Source organism: Lissotriton vulgaris, chromosome 2_1, assembly GCF_964263255.1.
Source record: "Lissotriton vulgaris chromosome 2_1, aLisVul1.2, whole genome shotgun sequence".
NCBI classification, from domain to species: domain Eukaryota; kingdom Metazoa; phylum Chordata; class Amphibia; order Caudata; family Salamandridae; genus Lissotriton; species Lissotriton vulgaris.
Window position 1 is genome coordinate 832144238 of NC_141687.1, and position 18875 is coordinate 832163112.

At 47.3% G+C, this 18875-nt stretch overlaps 1 protein-coding gene across 4 annotated transcripts in view; it reads left to right on the plus strand.

Annotated features, from left to right (window-relative positions):
* The window catches only part of DIP2A (DIP2 acetate--CoA ligase A), a 964533-nt gene that overhangs the window by 796685 nt on the left and 148973 nt on the right, over window positions 1-18875 (plus strand). The gene's annotated exons all lie outside the window — the stretch shown is intronic.

An 18875-nucleotide genomic window follows, 5' to 3' on the forward strand; every position in this document is an offset into this window, starting at 1 on the left:
AGGGGTTTATATAGTGCGCTACTCACCCGTGAGGGTCTCAAGACGCGGGGGGAGTGGCTCCGGATCAGTTGAAGAGCCAGGTCTTGAGATCCTTCCTGAATGTGTGCAGGGTCAATGATTGGCTGATGTTCACACTGAGCTTGTTCCAGGTCTTTTCTGCAATGTAGGAGAAGGCTCTCCCGCCCATTCTGATTCTGGAAATGCGGGGGACCTCTGCCCGGGCGAGGTCGGCGGAGCAGAGGTTCCTCCTGAGTACTCTCTCGTTGAGGTATTTGGGTTCGATGTTTTGGAGTGATTTGTAGGCATGACTGAGCAGTTTGAAGGTTACTCTCTTCTAGACGGGGAGCCAGTGGAGGTCTCGTATGTTTTGGGTCATGTGTTCATGCCGAGGTGTTCCGAGGACCAGTCTGGCTGCGGCGATCTGGATGGTTTGGAGTTTGTGTAGAAGAGTTCTGTTGATTCCGGCGTAGAGGGTGTTGCCATAGTCCAGTCTGCAGGTTATGAGTGCGTGGGTGACGGTCCTGCTGCAGTTGGGGGTGGGGGGAATCCATTTGAAGGTCTTACGGAGGATTCGAAGGCAGTTGAAACTAGTGGAAGTGACAGCGTTGACCTAGCGGTTCATGGAGAGGGAGGAGTCAAGGACAATGCTGAGGTTCGGAGCATGGCCTGTAGGGGTAGGAGGGTTCCAGAGGGCGGAGGGCCACTAGGTGTTGTCCCAGGCGGAGGTGCAAGGTCTGAGGATGAGGACCTCAGTCTTCTCTGAGTTGAGCTTCAGACAGCAGTTTTTCATCCATGCTGCCACGTTGTTCATTCCTTCTTAGAAGCAGAGGCTGGCGTCTTTGGGATTCTTCATGAGTGAGAGGATGAGCTCGGTGTTGTCGGCGTAGGATACGATGCTGAGCCCATGCTGTCTGACGATGGCGGCGAGGGGGCCATGTAGATGTTGAAGAGCGTAGGGCTGAGAGATGATCCCTGGGGTACTCCGCAGTTGATTTCTGTGGAATCGGAGAGGAAGAGAGGGAGTCTAATCCTCTGGATTCTGCCCAAGGAAGGATTGGATCCAGTCGAGGGTGGCTCCTTGTATCCCCACGTCGTGAAGTCTGGCTGCGAGCGTGCGATGTGAAACGATGTTGGAGGCTGCGGAGAGGTTTAGAAGGATGAGGGCCGCAGTGTGTCCCTGTTCGAGCAGTATGCGGATGTCGTCGGTGGCGGTGAGGAGGGCAGTCTTGGTGTTTTGGTTGCTACGGAATCCAGACTGAGAGGAGTCTAGGATGGAGTTTTCTTCGATGAAGGAGATCAGCTGGGCTTTTACGAGTGTCAGCTGGGCTTTTACGAGTCTCTCAGTGACGTTGGCCACAAAGGGGAGGAGAGAGATAGGGGAGTTTCTGGCACTGGTCCACTCAAGTTGTCGTAAAGGACCTTGATATTCAGGTGGATGTAGGAGCTACGCTTGTCGCAGAGTTCCTGTGAGGGTGTGATGTCTGTGGCTTAGCTGGTGGGTTTTGCGAACTTCTGTATGACTTTGAACAGTTCCTTGGCGTTGGTCTGGAATTTGTCTCTTATGAAGGTCCGTTTGGTGTCTCTAATGCCCTGGTGGTATTCCTTCAGGGCGCTCCTATGGTTGTTACGTGCTTCCGGGGTTTTCTGGTTTCACCAGGTCTTCTCTACGTGTCTGCAGGAGCGTCTGGCTTCTTGAAGCTCTGTGATGAACCAGGCGGCCTTCAGAGGGTGTTGTTTGGCGGGGTGGCGGAGGGCTGCAAGCTTGTCGGCGCAGCAGGAGAGCTAGCAGTGAAATTCCATGGCTGCCGAATTGGTGTCGGTCATGGCGCTGGGGGGTGGTGTTATGGTGTTCCTCTGTGACCTTGCTCCAGTTCCGTTGTGATGGGCGTGGGGCAGGCGGGGTGCCATCGTGGTGTTGTAGGTGAAATGGACGTAGTGGTGGTCCGTCCAGAGAGGCTGGATGATGTGGCTGAAGCGGATGTTTGTTCTTCCCGCTAAGATGGGGTTGAGGGTGTGTCTAGCTCTGTGCGTGGGTGTGTTGACCAGCTGCTTCAGTCAGAGGTTGTCGAGGAGAGTGGTGGAGTCGGGGTTGTTGCAGTTTGTCGAGGTGGAAGTTCAGGTCCCAGAGTAGAATGTAGTCCGTGGAGGTGATGGCGTGGGCTGCGGCGAGCTCGGCGATGGTGTTAGCGGGCTGGGTGCAAGGTCCTGGTGGGGATGTACGGCTTTACAACGCGTGCTTTTACACTGCGTGCCGTTACAACGCGTTTTTTTCAACGCAAGTCGTTACCACGACTTGCGTTGGAGGTGGTGCGGATTTAGGAATTTTTTAATTTACTATTCCAACACCAGCCTACGTACAGTAGGGAAGGTGTTGGATAGTAAATTAAAAAATTCCTTGTCCTGCAGCGCCCTCCAGCGCAAGTCGTGGCAACGACTTGCTTTGAAAAAACCGCGTTGTAACAGCACGCGTTGTAACAGCCGCGTCGTAAAGGCTGTTCCCCCCCTGGTGGTCTGTAGATGAGGGTGCAGCGTAGAGTCAGCCTGGGGCTGGTCTGGATCTGGAAGTAGAGGTGTTCTGTGTTGGAGTGGGGGTCACTCGTGCTTCATGTGGAGAGTCGGAGGGGGGTCTTGTGTGCGAAGGCGAGATTTCCTCCTGGGCGGTGCGGGCAGTCCATTCTCTGGATCTTGTAACAGTCGGGAATGGCATTGGCGCTGTTGGGGACAGAGGTGGCGTTGGTCCAGGTTTCCACAAAGAAGGCGACGTTGTGAGAGAGACTGTTGATCAGGTCCCAGATTTCTACTGCATGTCGGTGCAGGGAGCACACGTTGAGGAGGATGCATGTCAGGGTTTCGATGGTGCGTGCATGAGGCGGGTCTTCAGCCGCAGTAGGAGCTTTATCGATGGTGAAGCACCTGGGGCAGGGTCTGCACGAGAACTGTCCATGGGTGGTGTTCGGTGAGGCTCTTGTGCAGTTGGCATGTCTTCCGGGATTGAGTGCGTGGAGGGTGGTTGAGTCATAGCGGTGAGGCCTCAGAGAACCAGGGTTCCTGGCGCTGGTCGGGGTCGGGTTGTGGACGGGCGTGCCTTAGGCGCGCCAGTGGTGCGCCCACACTGCGTCGACATTAAGTAGTGGAGGGGGGCGGGACCATAGGTAAGGTGGCAGGTGCGGGCTGTGTAGAGGGGCAGGGCCACCAGTTGCGGGAACAAGTTCAAATGTACACAGTAAAAACACTGTAAACAACATGCAATGGATCATGCAATAAAGAAAAAGAGAGTAAAGGGGGGATAACTATACAAAATGGAACGGAAGGCAGAAGGGAAAAGACCTGAGGCGTGCTGCCTGCGCAAACTCTGCGTCTGGAGGGTCTCTGAGCCAGAGCGGTTCGACTGCAGGCTCAAGCTGCTGGGGAGTGCTGGCCTGAATCAGAGGTCAAGGCATTACACACGCTCCCCCACAGCGGTCTGCATTAAGTAGGGGAGGGGGGCGTGAGTGGAGCTTTGTCGAGGGCGGGCCGCAGGGGCAGCAGCGGCGGGAACAAGTACAACAGTACACAGTAAAAAACATTGTAAACAACACACAATGGACCAGGCAATTAAATAAGAAGAGAGTAAAGGGGGAATTACTAAACCAAACAGAACGGCAGGAAGAAGGGTAAACACCTGAGGCGCGCTGCCAGCGCAAACTCTGCTTGTGGAGGGGCTCTGAGCTGGAGCGGTGCGACTGCGAGCCGGATCTGCTGGGGAGTGCTGGCCTGGACCAGAGGTCAAGGCATTACAGGTGAGCTCCTACTACAACCCAGACTGTTGCTCTGTGGGCGAGTGTAAAATGTGTGCTGCTGTCTACTACAATCTAACTTACATGCTGGCATGCTGCATGTGCAATGCTGCACAAGTGTATGCATTGTCCAGTATTTTTTTTTTGCTGGTATGTGCATCTTAGTTTTCGAACGGGTACTTTGTACGTGAACGGATTCATTTTAAAATAAAATATTGCTGGTGGATGTGTGCTGTGTATTTTTGACACGTCCTCCACAAATGCTGCTGTGTCAATGTTACTCAAGAACAGAATAGCTTGGAAAACTGCTATCTTTTGTGGGGTACGATCAAGGGTGAGGCAGGGCACAGACAATAATCTGAGAGCAACAATATATTACTTAAAGGTTGATGTTTATTTATGTAGGACTGCACACTTTGAGGATTGCCCCTTGCAGACAAACAACCAAGTTACAGGATGGAACATGAGGTTGAACATTTGGAGGTCGAGTTTGCAATTTGTTCAGTATAATGCGAACAGTAACTACAAGGGCATCACTGGCTCCCTGAACATCCAGCAGGAGCTCAGTCCCTGTGGAAAAGCTCTGGAGCAGAGATGGCATGCAGCATTTGGAGTATTAGAAATACACTGACAAAAAAACCAAAACAGGAGGCCATTGTGTCACTAATCCTAAACCTGAGAAAGGCTGTGAGGCCCCAGGAAAGCGAAATCAGTACTAGAGTCAGCAAATGTAGATAAGTGAATTTAATGAAGAGCATATGGTGTAGGTTCATTATTACAGGAGCGTAACATATATCTGAAAGAGAAACGTTAGTGATAGATTCCTTACCTTAGAATATCCCCAGCTGTCAAACTGGATCCGGAAAGTTTTGCTAGCACTACCCCTGTGCGTCAGTAGGTGGCGTTGTGCGGCTCTGCATCCCTCTCTGCCGTCGTATGCGCCGAGATGACGTCACGGTGACTACTTAGGCGCACTGACATCAGTTCTTTCTTTTTCCACACCAGTAAGTGCAGATCAGGTTAGAGCACGCACCCTAGTCACTTTTTTACTATCTTTTTTTGGGACTTTTTGTCTCTTGTTGGTCTTCTCTGGTGCGTACGGATGCCTGGTTTTAAGTCCTGTGGGGCCTGCCGTCGCAATATGTCGGTGATGAACCCCCACGACGTCTGTCTCTACTGCCTGGAGCTCGACCACGACTCCTGGTCCTGTCTGGACTGTCTTTCCATGGCCCCGAAGGCCTTGAGGGAGCGGCGCCGGATGTTGCTTAAATTTCGGTACTCGTCCTAGCGCCATTTGCGGTCTAGGGGCCGTTCTCGTGTTCGCTCGCTGGGCCACCATCACCGCTGCAAGTCTTCACCCCAGGATTCGGGTAAGAGATGACACAAAAAGAAGTCGAAGAAGCGTTGTCGCTCTCCGACGTCCCCCCGTTGGTCTTCGGATGCAGACGAAGGGGACAGGGGTTCTGCCCCTGCGGCTACTTAGGAGCCTGGAAGTCCCGCAGCCTACCCGCCTTACCCGGGTCCATCGGCGACTCCAGCACAGGTGCAAGAGTTTCTTGCTGACATGGACCGCCTGTTTAGGCCTCGGGCTCCCGCCGGTGCGCCTTTGGACCCTGCGGTACCCTGTCAGAATCTGTGAGAAAGTGCCATCTTTCTTGCATGGTACGCCCCCACTTTTTGCTGAATTGCTGATGTGCTTTGACTGAGTGTGCCCTGGGCTCCTGCCAACGAGGTGCCCAAGGCCTGTGTTCCTTCCCTAAAACTGTGTTGAAACTAAAACCCAATTGGCATCTCTGGCCACCTGTAAGCACCTGGTAAATGGTAACCTGGGTACCCAGGGCATTGTGACCAGAGAAGACCACTAAGGGCTGCAGCACTTATTGTGCTACCCTAAGGGGCCCTGTACCCTGACACACACGCACACACACCTACACGCACACACACCTACACACACACACCTACACACACACACACACACACACACACACACACACACACACACACTGCCTTTGCAGGCTGAGTGTCTTGGTGCAGAACTAAACAATGAGTCGACATGGCACACATCCCTCTGTGCCATGCCCACAAACACACTGCCCTGGCGTCCTTCAGTCCCCCCTCTAGCTGGGTGCACTATGCCAGTGGTGTAGGCACAGGCGCATGAGACCTGTGGCCCTACAGTACCCAGGGCCATTCCTGGGCACTGTAAGTGCAGTGCTACCATTAAGAGTATATAGTGCCGGGAGGTTGTCATTACGAACTCCCCAGCACCATGATGGCTTCACTAAAGACTGAGAAGTTTGATATCAAATTTCTCAGCACATTAAACCCACACTGATGCCAGTGTGAGATTTAATGCTAAATGCACGACAGAGGGCAACTTTGAGTTGTCCCTGACCCTAACCTACAATCCACTGTAGCAGGGATTCCGTTCTCGTACAGAACTGTGCATAGAGATTTGGAACCTCAGTGAATTAGGATGGCCCAAAACACACCTCAGTACCCAAAATCCCCTTACCGAGCTAGCTACAGTGTCTCATTGGTCATAACAAACTCCCAATGCTTAGACAAACCAGAACATGAACTTAGATTACCTCAGGTATCGTGGAACACAAAAACACTCTTTCGCTCTATAATCATTTCAAACCAGAACTTGGAGTAAAAGAGGACACATGCATATTTGAAATATTTATTTACTAATGCAGGGTTCTCAAAAGCAGTATCTTATATAATACAAGCAAACATATTATAAGAATCAAAGTTATCAGCATAGTTACTAGTCCATAGTAAGCAAACGGTGACAGCATATTAAAATGCTGAAATGGATAGGAATTAACAACCCCTATTTCTCACCCTCCCTATTCAGCATAGTATATTATATCTATGAAGGTCTCTTTTGGGTTTTAGCAGGGCGGGCCCATACCTCAAAATCTCAGTGGCAGAGGATCACATCATCTTGTACCAGCTCTCTGCATGCGAGGCATCATCAAGTGTGTTTTTGCATTCCCGGTAACTCTATCTTAAACCCGCTTAGAGACCAATGTTGGCAGCAACTGCATTTGTGTTATGTCTAAGGTGATGCGAAGATCAGACCTCACAACAACACTGTGTCGAGTTATTCTTAGAGGGTTCAGCACTCACTGTGCAGACAGTGTACCAAGCAAAACTGATATCAGAGCAATAACATATTATTCTCAAGTAAATCACATCGCTCTTCTAGGTTGAAAGCTATAATAACAAGTATGTGTCGTGTGCAAACTAAAGCCGAAGGAAAAATGGTGTTTAAACATTTAATAAGCTCATGCTAACCTAACACAGTATATAGAAAAGAAGTATCTATATGACACCCCCTCCAATGATCCGAGCACGGTCAAAAATAAGGAAATCCAACACTAGAATAGGGGCATAACATGAAAGCAGAGTTCAATAATAATGAGCTAAGCTAATATTAAAAAAACCTATATGATTGCCTACAGTGGCCAAATGAAATGGTCTAAACTTTTCAATACAAGGTCCCTTTATTCCAAGTTAATAGGCCTGGGGCGTATAAAAATAATTGTTCGTAAGAAAAAGGCACCTTCCAAAAATACAAACAGGTACGTGCCTTAGTAATCAAAGTCTCCAAGGCATCTCATGATTGGACAGAATATGCAAAATATGCAGCAACAGCTTCCAACATGAAATTACTCATCATCCGAAAACAGTTCAGCCATCCAATTAAGTAGTGGGAAAGAACATACGTGCTCCTCCAGCACTGGATCCTCTAGCATCATCATAGGACAACTCGGTGGGTTCTCAAGAAAGCTATGTGCCAAGAACTCATGCGCTGCTGCGAGTATGTCCCAATGACCCATTAGTCCATGCATCGCTGCCAAGGCCATAATCCTCTCGCCAGAACAAACCAACTCGTGAGCAAATACGGGGCGCATCTGATGATTAAAATCGACGTCAGGAGACACCGTCAAGCAGAGACACAAATCAAGGGCCCAGTCGAAATCGCAGCTCAGGCAATGAAACACATCCTGGACACATGTGAAATAGGAAAATCGAAACGATAATCCAAATGCCGTGCTTAAAGTCGCAAGCGGCAGGGTGCCATAGTAATCAAGCATCCGGTTACGAAATAGTGCCAGGAGGGGCTGAGCGGCTTCTAGCGCAGGACGGGCATCCATGTTTAATAAAACAAAATATTATCAAAACGCCTTCAGCCAATGCTAGCAAAATAGGGAATCCTCCAAACAGACTTGAAAATATAGAATGAAAGAAAGCAGGGATGACTCCAAATATTTTCTCAAAGGAAGTCACGAGACCACTGCTAACTATTTTAAAAAAGTGAGCGAGGCCAGACGTGGAGGAGGCATTAAAGATTTGATGAACTAGCTCGCAAAAATGAAACAGCAAGTCAGTATTTAAAAGCGCCTGCACCTCAGTGCGCGTGTTAGCTATGTGAAGGACAAAAGTTTCTCGGGCCGAACTCAGGGCCACTTCTTTTTGAGACAAAAGGGCTCTTATTCTACTTATACCATTGAACTCTGCCTTCAAGGTTGAGATGCGCGGCCAGATGGAAACATCTGAATTCCCATGTGTAGGAGGATGCAGAACATTTTTGCAACAGACCACACGCTCTGATACTGTTACCACATAAGCGATACCAATTATTAACCCACAACATTCCTCATTATTCAACAGTAAATAACTACCATTCGCCAACAAAGTGAAAGTCGGAACGATTGCGGGAACTGGTGTGCCTTTCAAAACACAGGCTAAATTTGGCTGGTCCTGATTACAAGAACCGTGTAACTGGATGTGTCTGCATTTCAATGAACGGTCAGGTGACTCTGTACATTCCTCCCCATTAAGATTCACTTCTTTCTAGTCTTTCAGGCACCTATATGTGTATGGAAGAGACCACGCCTCATGGAGGAATGCTCTACCTAATGGTTCATATCGCCCTATTGCAATATATCGCATACAATTAGTAAACTTGTACAATGCGAATGGTAATGTGATTAATCCGTGGATAAGCCACGTTGCATCAGCGGCCTCAGCTACAGAGAACGGTAAAGATTCCAACTTCTCAATATGTAACATTGAAAATGATGCGTCACGCATTGAAAGCATGCGCTGGTTGTCAGTCAAATTAAATGGGGCAAAGAGTGAGGACACGTTCATGTAATTCCAGGGCACTCGACCAGCCTTAAGTGTTTGCAGGGTCCACGCAAATTGCATTACAGAACGAAATTGATTTTGACCATGGTATAACACAGACACCTCATCATTTACAATGTCAACCACAGAAGAATCAATATTATTCAACGTGTAGATGCGGGAAGAAAGCATGTTAATACTGTTATCGACAACTGCAAGCACCTTTTCCAAATTAGCCTGATCAATAGCCCCCAGGCGCTTAGCAGCCTTAATTTGTGAAAATTTCCAGATTTCATTGTAAACTGCATAAATCCATCTTTTAGATCTACCACTAGCCGGGCCTTTTATGAAATCATTTAAATCCACATTATCAGCCAACTGGGATAGATGTAGTTTAACTGCAGCCAAAGTGGAATGTTGTAGCCAATTCTGACATAATTTGCCCACTGAGTAAGTGGTGACCGTATGATCAGTATCAAAACGGGGATCAGGCCTGACTTGCGTAAAACCTTCAGTTAAACCCAGAAAGCGACGTTGGCAAGAATCAGAGCTTCTGTGCCACATCAGCCAACCTCTCGGATCCAAACTGGATATGTTAAATGATGAATTATGCAACAATGTTTGCAACTCCCGAATTGAAAATTCTGTGTAATTATTCCAACCGGAATATTCTTCCAAATCCGGAATAATAGGGGTATTCAATTTTTTTGAAGTAGCCAATCCAAAGCATGTTGTCTGGGAAATAGTTGAATTTAAAAACAACATATGATTTGGGATGAGATATGCACGGTGCAAAGCCTCAGTGCCTTGTACCTGCCAACTTTTAGAACCCCAAACTGGTTTAAGGTCAATTGTTTCCTTCTATAGCTCATAGCCCTCTACAGCTAATTTGTCTAGAAAGGACTTTGAATACAATAATTTTGTATCGGTAAGTCTAACTTTGGACATGGACTTTTGTGTCATTTTAAAATAAAAAGACTCAGGACTTGATTGATTAAAGTCGGTAAAATAAGTATACTTTTTCAAAAAAGTACTGGAGCTGCCCTGTAACGGTACTGGGCAATGTTCTCACTGAGTGTAATTGACAGTAACCCTTCTGGAACTCGTTTTATGCAACGCTACAGGTGCATTTTATGCAGAAAATGGTTACCAAAATGTTGAAAGCAAAATAATTCACCATAATTAACAGAATCTGAATATAAATCCTCAGCATCAAAGGCAGCATAATATTTCAAATCAGAGAATAATGCTTCTACGGCCTGAATATCCCAATCATCAGAACGTATGTTTTGTTTCACCACATCCCCCATGTTCACTCTGAGCACATTAGGGACATTGACCACTTCAGTGGGGCCATGGATCTGAAATTTAACCGCATCCCACACAATCCCATCAAGAACAGGCCAAGCAGTGATGTTAACAACATTCAAGTCTCTTTTCAGTCTGTGTGCTGAATGTGATGAGGAACGTGGGGCCAATGTTCCATTAAGCTGCCGAATTCTTGTTCTCTCTTTGACATAGTGTCCATCGATTAGACGGAAAAAATAAAACACAAAACTAATTGACATAAAAAATAAATTGAAAAAAGAATTAACCAAATATATGTCCAAGGGGGAATTAAAAAATGTTTTTTAAATAAAGTGGCATAAATTGCTAAACGTGAGGGTTTCTTCGAATGTACTGAAACAGAGTCAAAAGAGAATCTGGATTCTGTGGCCAAACGAGTCTGCAAATCCGGCATTGATAAATCAGTTGGATAGGTGTAATTCAGGTCATCATTGCCATTAACAGGAAAAGTATTTAATAAAGGATTGGAAATAACAGGCATCTCGAGGGCCACTTCTGGTTCAGCATTAGAAGTAGTGGCCAACACAGAATTTCTCACAATTGAAGGACAGGAGACCGCCGGTGTCATGCTATGAAGAATCGGCCACCCTGTGTATCTTTACATTGTCAATAGAGATAAATCTGTTTTCCTTACGACCTGGAAGTGGTGGTAAAATGACTGTTCTTGTGCCCTTCACTCCAAGAACGGGAACCGGAGCTCGATATGAAGGACCAAATTCTTTCTTGTTATCGATCTTCTCTCGAACCAGTTCTCCAACTTGGGGTAGCCAGCCAACTACCGGGATCTGCAACGCAACATCCAATGCGGAGGGCAAATGTTCCTTAGCAAGACTGTCTCTGTTCTTTTGTAGATCCTGTAAAACATTGCAATGTTCATCTACGTCAAAGGCTGGGCCACGCAGTCTAGACCGTCTAGGTCAGGGACATACATCTTGATACCAAAGAGCATTTTGTACGGGGTCCGCCCACCCAGAGACCTTCTAGGGAGATTATTAAGAGGACGCTGCACGCCATTGAGATGGGCCAACCAGTTTCTGCCAGTGCCTATAACTCGTGCTGTCAAAGATTGCTTTAAGTCACGGTTCATTCGTTCCACTACACTATTACCCTCAGGCCTGTGTGGAGACGAAAACTTGACTTGGACCCCCAACGAAATCATAGCATCCTTATACGCCTTAGAGGCGAAAGCCGGACCCTGATCCGAATGGAAGGTACCACAGGCAAAAATCAATACAAAGACACGCAAATCTCTTATGACAGTCCGTGAATCAGCGCTGCGATGGGGCAATACCCACACAAAGCGTGTGCATGAATCAACTGCTACTAAGATGTACTTATACGCAGTATCAGAACAAAAAGGACCGCAGTGATCTAAATAAACACAACCTAGTGGTTTATTAGATATGTACAACTGTGTCTGAGGCAGACGCGCAGCAGTTGAAGGCTTAATCTGCTGGCAAATGTCACATTGAAGGACATAATCGCGCGTCTGTTTGTACAGTTCCTGCCACCAGAACCTTTGTTGTAGCTGAGTTACAGTGGCCGAGACGCCCGCATGCGCAGACGCCACACCTTAATGCGCTGCTGTAATCAACGTAGCCCTGCGATCCAAGTTGGGAATCAAACATTCACCAACATCCGGTATTTTCACATAAGGAACCTTATTGGGACTTAAGTGGTATGTGTACTTCGAAGGGAACCCCGCAGGATATTTACCTCCCTTCTCAGTGGCAGCTACAGCCGCCAAGATGTCATCATCTATTTTACTTTTGGACCGTGTAACTGCGGCAACTAAGTATTTTGATACTGCTGACTTCGCTGCCTCATCAGCAAGCAAGTTACCGACAGCTTGGACTCCAACACGCTGGTGGCCAAGAGTATGAATCACAAACACAAGTGGCAACTTCTCCTTAAGTTCAGCCACTCGGACCCAGATCATTTTATGTTATATCGTGCTACCCTTGGAATCCCGAAATTCATTCTGAATCCAAAAGAACAAGTTCTCATTGTAAGACTGGACACAGTAGTAAGAATCACTCACGATAAGTGTTGTCACACTAGGATCAGCGTACTCCAATGCAAGCATCAGAGCACGAAGTTCTGCTAATTGTGCAGTGCAGTCCCCTAGTGTCTGCGTGTGCACGACACTGGACTTGAACTCATCCTTCACCATGGCACCGACCACAATGGCGCAGGCGGAAACGTAGGCATGTTTAGAGCCATGCGCAACCTGCGCCGAACCATCAGTGTAAATGATGCAATGGAAATCATCCAAAGGCCGCATTGCTAAAGGAGCCGGATGAACGAATTCATACTGCAAGTACTCCTGCAACCGTAACGTGGCGTCAAAAATAAACGTGACATCCTGGGATGTCAAGGATGCAGCCCATTGAATCCACCGAGGGTGCAAAGCTTTGGAATTCGGTACACTGGCTTTCGTAACTGCCTCCAAGGCAGGACACGGGGTAACAACCAACATGCGTTTTCCCTGTGACAGGGCACGTTCCTTGAGAATTGCCATCTGCACAGCCGTTAAAACTTTCTCCGCAGTGGAAAATCGCATTTCAGCCGAAGTGTACAAGTGTGACTTGTAAGCAATAGGTACTGTATCACCCTAAAAGTTAGGTACGTGAAACCTACCGTCCCAGGGATAACTCTTATCACCAGGTTGGTCTGGTTATCACGAGTCTGTAAATAATCAGAAGATCAGCTTGCAAAGATTGCAGTATAGCTGAATGCTTAGGCAGCCAGCATGATTTGGTAAAAGATGGCTGTATCAAAGCATACAAAGGCTTGATACGCTGAGCGTATTCCGGAATGTATGTCCTCCCGAAATTTAAGAAGCCCAGTAAAGATTGTAATTTTTTCAGTGCCGTTGGAGAGCGCAACTGGGCGCATTTCTCTAGGAAGTGAGGAGCCAAACCTTTTCCTTCATTGTTGAGCTCGTAGCCCAGAAACAACACTGTGTACTCTGCAATGTGCGATTTTGCAAAGTTAAACTTGTAACCGAGATCTGCAAAGTTACAAATTATTCCGTTGACTCGACACAGATGCTCCCAAAGTTCGTCGTCTGTGAGATATATGTCATCGACATAAGAACAAGCATCCGGGTCGATTCTCTCCAAAAGAGAGACTATGCGAGCGAAAAAAACTCCAGGACTATTCTTATAGCCCATAGGTAAACGTCGAAACTGGGGAGGATTACCTCCTCCCCTCGCGGAGTTGCGAGAACAAAAGGTGGGGGCCAGACAGCCTCCGAAAGTAAAATATCATACGTAGACGAAAGATTTTCCCAAAATACCCCATTTATGGTTCGCTGTATGTCACCTTCTATTAACAGGACAATTTCAAAAAGTCTATCGGGGGGAGCAACTCTGGTATCAGCTGTTTCTATCACAACATAAGTATCAGTCACTGTCACTATGGTAATCTCCGCCGCGCTGTCCAGCAAGGTCAGAGCCCACGTCAGATTCCGAAGCCGCGTTCTCACTATCTGTGGCATATCGATGCGCTGTTAAAGCCGCAACTTTCTTTTTGGCAAACTGCGGTCTCTTGGGCGTCGAGACTTCCTGCTTTACAGCACTGTTTTTCGGGAGGGGCTGGTCACGACCTTGCTGACCACCCCGGCCACGGCCGCCCCCTCCACCACCGGTAGTTAAAGCCGATGATTCCTGAAAGGAACGAGGAGAGCGTTGATCAGAAGCCTGAAATCTATCAGGAGATGTAATCATCGCGCGATCGCGCAAATCATAAACACGTTCTGACTGTGCAGGCTGCGGAGACGCAGGAAGAGAAGCCTGTGTTTGTTGTTGTTGCTGTTGCTTTCGCTGGGGTGTTTTTTAGGCCAATTTTGTTTTTTGGACTTGGGCTGAACTTCCGTGTCCGAAGTTTGTCCCTGGGGCTGCTTTTTCTCCTGAACAGAAAAAGGCTTAAGACCCTTACTATTGCGACCCACGGTTTTATAAGCCGCCACAATAATTTTTGCTAACTGATGGGGTTTTTCAGCATCTGGAATCGCTGCCAATGCGTTTGCAACCTGAAAGTTCACTGCATCCCCCTTGACATTAGCAAGGATGAGATCGTAAACTACATCAAAGGAGCCACACAGGCGCATACCCAACTCAAATGCAGACTCCGGTCCGTGATCATCCTGAAAATGTTTAAGGATCGTAGGCAGTACAGCCATAGACGGAGTGCCGTAGCACCTCGAATAGACTGCTGCAAAAGTCTTACCCCATGACTCAGTCAACAAGCTCAGGGGCCAAATCTTTCGGCAAACTAAGCGTAAGAATCCAGTGTTTTTCACCAGGAGTCGTATTAGGAAATACAGCTTCCAGCTGGTCAAATTTCTCGGCAAGCCAGAAAGGAAAATCATCCTTATCCTGGGGCTTCTTGCCCATTACGGCATTGACCATGACTGGACTGAGTTTCAAACCACCCTGTCCGGCCGGAAGCGCCGCACCCCCCGGGGCTCCACCCGGAAGATTACGACCCATGTAATGTACTAAGGCTCTAATCACTGCAATTGCGACTACATGTAGGCGTCGAAGTTCAGATAGGTTACAATTGCTGTGTAGAGGATGAGGAGTAAATCCAGCCAAAACAGGCCAACTAGCGCCTGGAATGGACAAAGGACCTAACCTCGGAGCGGTCAAAGAATGGGGTAGGGCGCCACCAAACCAAACTCGATACTGCCAAACGTCAATAGGAACTTCCTGTGCCCTGTACGGAGTATACTCATTAGGTACAGCTGTGGGAGTGTACGTGTGGAACACATTAGAATTCCTGTCCACCTCCGGAAATGTCACCCACGAATAAAACAGTTCGTAAGGGTAAGCAGCATCCGCACTCACCACCATGATCACAGCCAAGCCTTCCAAAGGCACATTGTCCATCCGCAAATGATCCCGCACCTCACTGCGACTATGCTGCGGAATGTCCACGGCAGCCATGACCGCACAGGAAATATGAAAAACAAAGGAAACTTTGTAGCACAACTGGGTAGTAATTCAAGGAAACGTTTTAGAAAGATTCAAGCTTGAAAAGACCTATTTCATAAATAGGTAGGTTTTTTCCGACATCACCGTTTTCCGGAAACAGCAACGAAGGGGTCAAGGTTTGAATGATATACTACTCGAGTGTCATGATATAAGGCCAACAACGTATGGGCGCCATGTAGCAGGGATTCCGTTCTCCTACAGAACTGCATAGAGATTTGGACCCTCAGTGAATTAGGATGGCCCAAAACTCACCTCTGTACCCAAAATCCCCTTACCGAGCTAGCTACAGTGACTCATTGGTCATAACAAACTCCCAATGCTTAGACAACCCAGAACATGAACTTAGATTACCTCAGGTATCGTGGAACACATGAACTCTCTTTCGCTCTATAATCATTTCAAACCAGAACTTGGAGTAAAAGAGGACACGTGCATATTTGAAATATTTATTTACTAATGCAGGGTTCTCAAACGCAGTATCTTATATAATACAAGCAAACATATTCTAAGAATCAAAGTTATCAGCATAGTTACTAGTCCATAGTAAGCAAACGGTGATAGCATATTAAAATGCTGAAATGAATAGGAATTAACAACCCCTATTTCTCACCCTCCCAATTTAGCATAATATATTACATCTATGAAGGTCTCTTTTGGGTTTTAGCAGGGCGGGCCCATACCTCAAAATCTCAGTGGCAGAGGATCACATCATCTTCCACCAGCTCTCTGCATGCGAGGCATCATCAAGTGTGTTTTTGCATTCCCAGTAACTCTATCTTAAACCCGCTTAGAGACCAATGTTGGCAGCAACTGCATTTGTGTTATGTCTAAGGTGGTGCGAAGATCAGACCTCACAACAACACTGTCGAGTTATTCTTAGAGGGTTCAGCACTCACTGTGCAGACAGTGTACCAAGCAAAACTGATATCAGAGCAATAACATATTATTCTCAAGTAAATCACATCGCTCTTCTAGGTTGAAAGCTATAATAACAAGTATGTGTTGTGTGCAAACTAAAGCCGAAGGAAAAATGGTGTTTAAACATTTAATAAGCTCATGCGAACTTAACACAGTATATAGAAAAGAAGGATCTATATGACACCACGTCTTGTCTGAGAGGCTGCCACACCGCAGACAAGTTGCTGGACCCCTGGGAAGTGAGCCCTCCGCTCTCCTGGGCCTGCAACAATGCACATCCTGGGCAAGGTGCTAGGTCTCCTTCCCCAGGATGGGCAGGGGAAGCTTCAAAGTCATGCCTCCTTTGTGAGCTACTCCAGGCCACTTTCTGTACTCAGGAACTGGCCCCCACCGGTTCTGACTCCAACTCTGGCAGGAAGACTGTCCGGAAACCCTACGTGAGTAAAGGTGGTGTGCCAGCCTGTGCCAACTACACCCCTCAGGTGGGAGAGGCGAGGTGAAGCACAACTCTGGGCTCCGGCCATCTTAAGGATGGGGAACCCTGCCCAATCACAGATGGGCTCCTGCTCCTCTCCCACATGAGAGAAGCAGGATAGGGGGTATACTCACCCCAGGCCAGGGACTGTAAGAAAGTGGCTTTGTATATACTGGACCAAAGTAAGGTACAGTGTGTACAGAGTCCACCGTCCCCAGAGGTTTGGTAGAGGCTAAAGTTAGATATAACCTTACTCTCTAAAGTGGTAGCTTGGTCGAGAAGTAAGGCAGTATCAGAGGACAGTGTAAAGCATTTGTTGTACACATTCAGTCAGCAAAAGGGTTCTCACACTCAAGAACTGAACTCCAGGCCAATTGTTTTGTATCAAAATATATAGTTTTAGTTTAGAACCAACAAGGTATCAAAATATACTTTCTCAGAATGAATTACTTTAATTTAAATACTTTTCTAATAGGCAATAGACTTTTTAAGTGCAGTAGTTACAGTTGTTGCAATGGGCAACACAATTTCAAACACAATGCAACATTGAGCTCAATGGGAATTTCTAGTTAAATGCAATCAGTTACTTTATGGATTAATTTTCTAAACACAGGACTAGATCCTAGATTCAGTCCTGGGACATCTCCTGTAAACAGTTGAGTAAAAGCGATTTGGTTTCAGTAGTGATTTTTAGGAATATTATTGTATTTTAAACGTTGACACTTAAAAACCTTTTCACATAGAATCGCCAATGTTATCCTACTGGCGGAAATTCACTTAGCAGGTAAGTAGTGTTATCGTTGCTTTTTCTTACTCCGTGGTGGATCCTGGATCCAGACCTGGTGCATCTCCTGTAAACAGTTGAAAGAATGCATTTAAGTTATAGAAGCGATTTTTAAGGAATATTTGTTGTTTGTGAAAATCGACACTTAGAAACTTTTCTGGTGAAAAACCAGACAATGGGTTCTTGGGGAAGGAAATACAAGTTACTGGTAAGTACGGTTAAAATTACTTTTCAGGGTCAGTGCTGGGTTAAAAGATGCAGTACTGGGTTCTCTCCTGATAACCGGGGAGTAAATCGGAAATCGTTGTTTAGCTGATTTTAGGTGAATAGTTTAAGGTTTCAAAACTCCACACTTTTCCAAGTGAAACCAGTCAATGTTACCCTGTGGAAGAAAAGTGAATTATCGGCTCTGGGGTAAGTTCTCGACTGGCAGAGTTAAGGTTCTGGGCATAGACTCAGGAGTCCCCCATGGTCAGGTAGGTACAGTTGGTACACCCTCAGCGGCACAGAGGCAGCCAGATGCAGAGGTAGTTAGGGCCAATGTTATCCAATGAGAGGCAGGGGGCCTTCGGTTGAAGGCTGCTGGCAAGCAGGCCACGCGGATGTGGGAGCTGGGATCCTGGTCACTTGCTCAAGGCAAATGGGGAAGTAGATTAGGACAAAGGTTGCACTGCCAGGGGCACTCGGGTGGCTGGGTGCAGGGTGCTTTTGAGCCATCTGGCGCTCAATGTTATTCAATGGAGAACTTGAAAGATGAACAAAGGCTACAGGCTCGGGGACTGAGATTTTTCAGGAGCGACGAACACTTCGAGGGTTAAGTTTGGGATCTTGGAGGATAGGTAGGCACGCCAGAGTTGGGCACAGGGTGCCCAAACCCCGGGTCAGAGGCAAACCCCGGGTCTCCTCTGACCGGGGGTTTGCCTCTCCCCCGTCCACTATGCAGGAAGGTGCCTCGTATATGGTGGTGCTCTGTCGGGCAGCTGAGGTCCTTAACCTTGATCTCCCTACGGTGGCCCTGAAAACTAATCTCCTCACTGAAGTGCTCCATTCAGTGTCCACTTCATCGGAGCCAATGCTGCCGTTTAATGACGCCCTCACTGATGTCTTGTTGGGCACTTGGTCGCTGCACACGGGACTATAAAGGAAGATGGCCACTGCTTCGCGCAGTGGACGCGAGCAGCGGGCGCGCCGGTGTCGTGCCGAAGTCTAGCCTAAGTCCAGCCCGTCTTCGCCCGTCCGTACCAAGGACGGACTGGGGGCTGCTCATTCTGCTCAACAGGTCAGCTATCTAAAGACTACATATTATCGTTGAATTCTACACCTAAGCACTGCCATCAGGCCATTAATGTTGATAAGTGGATAGGCCCCATTTGCTGTCTTGATTGTAAACAAAATTTAGAGCCCTATCAAAGGCTGTTGAAGAAAATCAC